General features: G+C 39.7%; 1 non-coding gene across 1 annotated transcript; it reads left to right on the top strand.

The window, feature by feature from the left end:
• Positions 1 to 2412: 2412 nt before the first annotated feature.
• Positions 2413 to 2519, top strand: LOC149024202 (small nucleolar RNA R71). The gene has a single exon (XR_016171860.1). It is a non-coding gene; the product is annotated as a small nucleolar RNA R71 (small nucleolar RNA).
• Positions 2520 to 8472: the final 5953 nt, after the last annotated feature.

Below are 8472 nucleotides of genomic sequence, written 5' to 3'. Positions count from 1 at the left end.
GCAATAATACTCTTTTCCACCCAATCTATCAAGCATTTGATCAATGAAGGGTAGAGGGAAATGATCTTTCCTTGTAGCCTTGTTAAGCTTCCTATAGTCCATACATATTCTCCACCCACTCACTATTCTTGTAGGTATCAACTCCTTATTATCATTCTCCACAACCTGTCATTCCTCCTTTCTTGGGGACACATTGTACTCGACTCACCCACTTGTCAGTCCGAAATTGGATACACCACCCCAAAGATCTAACCATTTAATGATTTCCTTTTTGACCACTTCCTTCATAATTGGATTCAGCCTCCTTTGATGCTCCACAGAATTATTACAGCAGCCTTCCAAAGAGAATTTTGTGCATGCAAATTGATGGGCTGATTCCCTTGATATCCGATATGGTCCATCCTAATGCTTTGCTGTATTTCTTCAAAGACTTTAATTAACATATCTTCTTGCTCGCTGTTAGCACCGCTGAAATGATAACTGGAAGTGTCTTTCCTTCACCCAAATAGGCATACCTAAGGTGTCCCGGAAGAGGCTTCAATTCTAACACAGAGGCTCTTCAATTGATGGCTTAGGAGATTGAGTTGCATGCTCGATAATACAAGAGGATCAAATCCATTCTTTCTTAATGTCTCACTGGTCTTGCATCTAACCATTTAATGTAGCTACCCGCTTCATCACCCACTTGTGAAATTTCAGATGTTAATGAAAGCTCTAATGGATCTTTACTACCCTTTGTCTCAACTTCTTCTAAAACCAGCTCCTCTATGATATCTACCATTGAGCATTGCTCTATCTCATCCGGAGATTTCATTGCCCTGGAGAACATTGAAAGTGACTTGCTCTCCATTTACCCTCATAGTTAATTCTCCTTTATGCACATCAATCAAAGTCTTTCCAAAGGGCCAAGAAGGGTCTTCCAAGAATGATGGGCACATCTCTATCAGCTTCAAAATCAAGAACAATGAAATCAGCAGGGAAGATGAACTTATCAACTCTTACCAAGACATCTTCAATTTTTCCTTCAGATGAGCTAAGGATCTATCACCCACCTGAAGTGTTACCGTAGTTGGCCTTGCTTCTCCCACACCAAGCTTCTTGAAGATTGACATTGGCATAAGGTTAATGCTAGCTCCAAGGTCACAAAGGGCTCTCCCAATATAATTTTCTCCAATAGCACAAGGAATGGTGAAACTCCCAGATCCTTTAATTTTTGAGGAAGCTTGTTCAAAGAAGAAGGCACTACTCTCTTGTGTCATGGCTACTGCTTTCAAACTCTCCAAATCTTTTTTTTTTAGAAAGGATGTCTTTCATGAATTTCACATAATTTGGCATTTGTTCAAGTGCTTCTACCAATGGTATATTGATGTGGAGCTCCTTCAAAACATCCAAGAATTTCTTGAACCGATGGTTTTGTTGCTGCCTTTGAAATCTTTGAGGAAAGGGGGGTGGTTTATAAGGCACTTTTTCTCGAGAACCCCGTTGCAATGGAGCCGTAGCTGGTGGTTCAACACTTTGGTGTTCAAAATCAGATTGGTCTTTTTGAACAGCCACCGGATCTTCCTTTTCCCTTTCTTCTTGGACAGGATTAGTTTCCTTCGGCTGATTGGACTTAACATGAGGTGGCTCTATATATTTCCCACTCCGTAATGAAATAACCTTGCAATGCTCTTTGCCTTCCCGCCTAGGATTTTCAAGCATCACTTGGCAAGTGATCCTTGAGGTCTGTTGTGCTTAAAGCATTAGCTAGCTGCCCAACTTGATTCTCCAAATTTCTCAATGAAGTCGCTTGGCTCGAATAATTGCATCATTCTTTGCCATGTATTCTTTCAATAGGAGCTCAATTGATGAAGAAGGTTCTATAGGCTGAATCTTCACTTGCCGTTGAGCACTTGGAAGTTGATAAGGTCTAGTTGGGGTAGATGATGGGCCTACATTCTGTCCTTGACCATTCCAAGAGAAGTTAGGGTGCTGCCTCCAACCAGGATTATAAGTGTTGGAATATGGGTTATTAGCTTTGCTGAAATTACCAACATAGTAGGCTGATTCTGGGTTAGATGGACAACTATCAAAGACATGCTCCCCACCACAATATGTACAAGAGACTGCTAGATTTTGTTGTGGTTGTACAGTTGCAGCCAAGTTTACAGATTTTAACACACTAGTGAGAGATGAAACTTGTGCAAGCTTAAGGCGTCACACGCATCCAACTCATAAATTCCAGCCACCCTCTTACTTGCAGCAGCTCTTTCAGCTGGCCATTGGTAGTTGTTGTTGGCCATCCTTTCCAAAATTTCATAAGCCTCATTGTAAGACTTTGCCAATATAGCCCCATTGGCTGATGCATCAACTATGGATCGAGTTTGTCCACTTAAACCATTGTAGAAAGTCTCCATCTGAATCCAATGAGGAATGCCATGATGAGGACATTTACGCAAGAGCTCCTTAAACCTCTCCCATGCCTCATATAAAGACTCACTATCCAACTGTTGAAAACCAGTTATGTCATTTCTGAGCTTGGCATTCTTTGTTGGAGGGAAGTACTTCATCAAGAACTTCTCTACCAAGTCATTCCATGTAGCTACTGATTGGGGAGGTAAGGAGTTCAACCACGCTCTTGCTCTATCCCGCAATGAATAAGGGAATAGCTTCAATCTCAAAGCCTCTTCAGTTGCTCCGGTATCTTGAAAGAGTCACTTACTTCCATGAAGAGTCTAAGATGGAGATGAGGATCTTCTCGTTGAAAGCCCACCGAATTGTCCCACGCTTGAAGCATTTGGAACATCACCGGCTTAAGTTCAAAATGTAAGGCTTGAATATCTGGCCGTACTATGCTTGGATTCAGCTCATGCAACATGGGGACAGCATATGCTCGATGGCTCTATCTCTATCATCACCCTCACCTGCCATATTATTCTCATTATTATTCAATCCATTTCTCATCGCTTCAGCCATTGTTTGGAACTGCTGCTAGGCCTCGTTGCTCCCTTCTTCTAGCTCGAAATGTCCTTTCTATTTCGATGTCAAAGGGTGCCAACTCTTGATCGTGCAGCGTGTTCATACAAGGGTAAAAACACCCGAGAATAAAAGGAAACTAATATCAAAGTAAAGAAATTTCAGTAGATAAAACAAAAACTTACTTCTACACTAATTATCAAAGACAAAATTCCCCGGAACAACGGCGCCAAAAACTTGTTGCTTGTATCTCAAGATATTACGCAAGTATACGTATCGCAATCAAGTAATAAATGATAAGTACAAAATCGATCCCACGGAGAATTATATCCTTAACTTTCAATGTAAAAGTAAAATTGATTTAAATGAAATTAACAAGGTTGATTGGTATTTGTCTAACTAATTAACCAAATGACAGTAAAGAAAACTAAGGAACTAAAATGTAGATTTGAGCAATGGAAGAAACTTAATGAGTGACAAGTGTGTTAGGAATCAAGTTTCCCTTCCCCTGAATTTTAAAACACAAATACTAAAGCAATACTACAACCCCAAGATAAATCAAGAACTTGGAATGAATGGCAATATGGTATTTTCCAATACACATAAGCTAGCATCCTAAATCAACATCAGCATATTCCTATGAAGAATTGAATTAAGAATGCAATTTAAACCCAATCCAATCAATGGTAATGTGAGGTAATTGGGTATTCCTACCCAACCTACTAATTAACACAACCTAATTAAAGATGATGCTAACTCACACAATTCAACAAACACCTAGACTTCATTAATTTTCCAATTAATGAAATCATAACATTCATTCAAGAAAGATCATTCAAGAACTGAAATTAGTCAATATAACATGCTGAATTCATTAACAATAAAGTGGATTGCAATAAAACTAAAGAACACATGATTAATTACATATCAAAATTCAGGTTTAGGTACTACTATCATCCCAACACAGCTAAGATTTAGCCCATAACAGAATTCAAATGCATAAAACCAAGTATAGTTGACATGAGACTAGAAAATAAGAAGATAGAGTTATATAAACAAGAATAAACTAAGGCTTCAATGCTTCCACATGAGCTCCAAATTTTCTTCTTCAAAGAAATCAGCAACTCCAACAGCTCTCCTTGCTTCCACAAGAGCTCCAAAGATTCATTCTCTACCTCCTTCCTCTCAGCCAAGTCTATCATCCACACCTTGGTCGAATCTCCCCTCTTGTCCTCCTTGCCTCTCTTCTCTTTATTCCATAAATGTCTTCAATCATTAGGTTAGATTCTGGCCATAGGATTAGAACCTTCCTCCTGAGATCAAGGGCTGAAAACCATCATGTATTTACAAGAATTTAGTCCACTTAAGTTACCCCTTTTTGGTCAATTCCATTTGAATTGGATCTGAGAATATTCTGCTCCGTTGTTGTAGCAATGCAGCAACAACTCTACAACAAAGTTAGAGGACATGTTCTTTATGAATCTTCACCTACATGTTCAAGAGAAAGAGAAACAGTCAAATTCATCCATAAAAAGAAGGGAAATTCATGCAATGTGACAAAAATGAACTAAACAAATGCAACATGTTGAGACTAAATAAAACAACATCTAATGAATACTATCACTAAAACAAAGACAAAATACTCCTAAATCAAGCCATCTCAAGTATAAAAGTTATAAATCTTAACTCTATTTTATTCTTCCCCCCCCCCCCCCCGCCCCTTTTTATTAAAAAAAAAAAAACAACCTCTTTAGAAAGAAAGAGTTTTTTTTATTTTGAAAGAAAGGGGGATGATTTGCAAAAGGGGGGTGGGAGAGGTTTTTTTTGTTTGGGGGGGGGTTTTTAGGAGGACCAGATATCCAGGGAGATACTGTCGCAGTTTAACCCTTGCATTGTAATGTGTTGCAATGCGTCTTTGGTATTCTTCCAAGCGATATTGTGCTTTATCTCTAACTTCCTCAATGAAGTCTATGTTTGCCCTCATTCCTTCGATATTTGCATCCTCATTGAATTCTTCTTCTCTAATAGATCCAACCTTAACCTCTACGGGAATCCGAGCTTCGACTCCATATACTAGTCGGAATGGAGATTCGCCGATGGTTGTCCTGGTAGTAGTTCGGTAAGACCAGAGTACTTTAGGTAACTCTTCTACCCATCTGCCTTTAGATTGGTCCAATCTTTTCTTTAATCCTTCCAGCATTGATCTATTAGTGACTTCCACTTGGCCATTACTCTGCAGATATGCTACAGAAGACCAACGATGCTCTATGCCTTGCTCTTTACAGAATCATTCGAATTCAGCATTTTCGAACTGTTTACCGTGGTCGGTGACAATGATTTTTGGGATACCATACCGATACATGATATTATGTGTGACGAACTTTTTCATCTGGTCGGTATTGATGGATGCCAGTGCTTCAGCCTCCACCCATTTAGTAAAGTAATCGATTGCCACCACTAGGTATTCTTTGCTCCCTGTGGCTTTTGGTAGTTTTCCTACCAAGTCTATCCCCCATCTTGTCACATCCACCCAGTCGGTATCCTATCTGGCATACCCAGGATGTGATCCATAGCCCGAAGATCCAGATCGAGCGGCCATGCCTCCCACATACACGATAACATAATCATGAACAATATAATCAATGTATAAAACAAGCAATAAATAGATCAATTGAATAAGAGAAGATAGTAAATCAGAGTGTGGAAATATTAAGTATCAACTTCACATAGAGGTAATCTCAAAGAGAAGAAGTGATCAGAAGTCACTCCTTCAACAATAGCGGAAAAGTGGTTGATTAAGTTAAATTACAATCTGTGTCAAGAGCAAATCCATAAGAACTAGAGTGAAAATATCCAAATGATTACAGTCATCCAGGGAAATGGGGCCTACACATAGGTTTCTTCTATCCTAACGATTTCTTCTTCAAAAGTGTGGATTAAGTAAACCCAACGTGGCCGCTCCCTCACTAAGGTGGGGCTAACCCTGGTACGAACCATAATCCTCCTCGGTATAGCAATCATGACTCTCCGCGTAGCCATCACCGGAAGGGTAGTATGCGGGACCATAGCTCGGGTCATAGGACGTGCCATCAAGGTCTTCTATACCTGCAGTATAATCTAGCAAATTGCACAAAAGGAATGAGTTCAAAAGAACTCAGCAAGGCAAGTCGTTTCATAATACATAGTTCATTCGATACAAGTCACAATATGATGCAATATGATATGAGACAATGATGAAATATGATTCTAATCTTAAGTATGCTAGTCTCTAAGGTAAACATGCTTTAAGCCATAGCACCATACTTCTTTGGGTCGTCAGTCCCCTTCAATCATAAGATATCTTGGGTCTGCCGTGGTAATTGGGTAAAGTCCTCATCAAGCCATGGTTGGGGATTTAGTCACCACTCTCTCACATCACCATTGGTATAAGTATTGGCGCATGTAGCGGCGAAGCCTAGCCCAATGCAAGTCATCTACTCTGTCGTATCATGTCAGATCCGGATACTTTCCCTATGGCACCGACCAACTCGGTTCAGTATCCTTCACACTAGAGTCAGCATATCCTATGGCACCGACCAACTCGGACTACGGACTCATCAACCCTATTGGTCATCCACAAATGGTAAACGGGAAGCTCTCACATCCTCTCATGGATTGGTTACCGGTCTTGAGCGCCCGTGAGCCCAGGTCTATCCATTTGTAACCCTACCAATAAATGGCCCCTTTCGGGTATCCGCAGTATAGTTCAAGTCCTCTCACGGAGTGGATACTGATCTTCAGTGCCCTTCAACCATACTCTACCACGGGTCGTTCGGTCTCAATACCCTTTTGATTCGGGTCTGATACGACAAGGGAAAATATCCTAACCATACACCTAGACAATCCTACACATGTCATCCAACAACCCAGGAAAGCGTTGATGGACACCTTCGGAGAATATCCCATACTACTCTCTCCGATGTCCAAGGACAGAAGTGTCGAAAGGACACTTCTCAATCCCAAGTCGTACGTAGTCAATCACAAGCTCAATCTCATCATATCATACTAAGCAATAATTCATCATATAAACAATACATATCATAACATGATTGATCCTATATAAATCATAAAGTAAAATTTGAACATGATATTCTAAATGATATATAACATTCTATTATTGGTAAGAAAACATATAACAGTCATGTATAGTAAAGGAATACTCATATGAACATAACCATTAAGTTCCCATAATGTAAGCATGTTGGTATAATTAACATACTTGAGTTAACGACTGTCCTTACCTTAATCAAGTTGTAAATAGTTTTAATGATCACCAAGTATGGTCCCAAAATCAGTGTTGATACCCTAGATAACATACAAGTAATGTCAGAGAAGAAAGCAATTGAATCGGGGTTCAAACGAATCAATTCGGCTGAGTACAGGGCCTTAACAGCTCTTGGTTGACTGGCTTGGTCGACTGTCAGTCGACCAAGCAGTCGACCAAGACTTGTTAACTTCAGGACAGCAATGGAAACTTGATCCGAAACTGCCCTTCCGGTGCTCCGATCGTCACGAAATTTGGAGGGCATGTTTATAATAGTAAGAGGATACTACACACTAATTTTCATGATGATCCAACGGTTCAATAAAAAAATTCCCAAATTGAAATCTTAGGTTCTATATGATATTTAACAAGAAATAAAATGGAATTGATAGAAATTGTAAAGGATGATAGAAATCAATCAAATGAGTGTTAAGAATCAAGCTAGAATATTAATTTCATTATAGTCTAAGCTTATCATGCATCTACATATCAGATTTTAATCAAAATAGGTTAGATTGAATAGAATCAAAGTGATGGAGTGCAATTAATCTCATTTGAATCATAACATAGCATGAGTGGGGGAGGATTAAGGAATTGAAAGGGGGAAACTCATGGTTAAGTGTTTGCAAGGTTGCAGCACTTCAGCCATGGTTTCAAGATCATTAATTGATAGGAAATTGATTAGATTAGAAGAAGAATTGAAGAAATCATACCTTAAGTTGATCATTAATGCATACACTAATGATTGGAGTCAAAGATCTTCCCAAACATCAAGTATTAGCCCAAGAGAGTGTCCAACCTCGAGCTCTGGAGTGCCAATGATTAGTTTAGGTCCTCATTCACGAGTTCCAAAAAGGTAGGGGCAAAATGGGATGTGATTTAGTGCATTTTCGAATTCCATTACTCTTGGTCGACTGGCTGGTCGACTGTCAATCGACCAAGCCATGACAACAACTTCAGGAGTGGATTCGGGAGGCTATACAAGGTCAAATCGAGTGGGGTTTTCTCCTACAAGTAAACCAACAAGTCTAGTTTCAGAAAATACCTTTGGATTGATCACGGGGTTCCAGGAAGTGCTTCAACTAATACACTTTTCATCGATGCGCAGATTTTCACTCAACACTGACAATGTGCTCAAGTAAGGGGCATCATTGTCAATGTTCATAGGCTCTATATCAAGCATCGAATCATCCACTAAGAGGGCCCACAGGTGT

This window comes from Hakea prostrata, chromosome 2 (genome assembly GCF_041222555.1).
Source record: "Hakea prostrata isolate BN-2017 chromosome 2, UWA_Hpros_2, whole genome shotgun sequence".
In the NCBI taxonomy this organism is placed as follows: domain Eukaryota; kingdom Viridiplantae; phylum Streptophyta; class Magnoliopsida; order Proteales; family Proteaceae; genus Hakea; species Hakea prostrata.
Note: the sequence above shows the minus strand (reverse complement) of the source record. Positions and strands in the feature narration are given on the sequence as shown.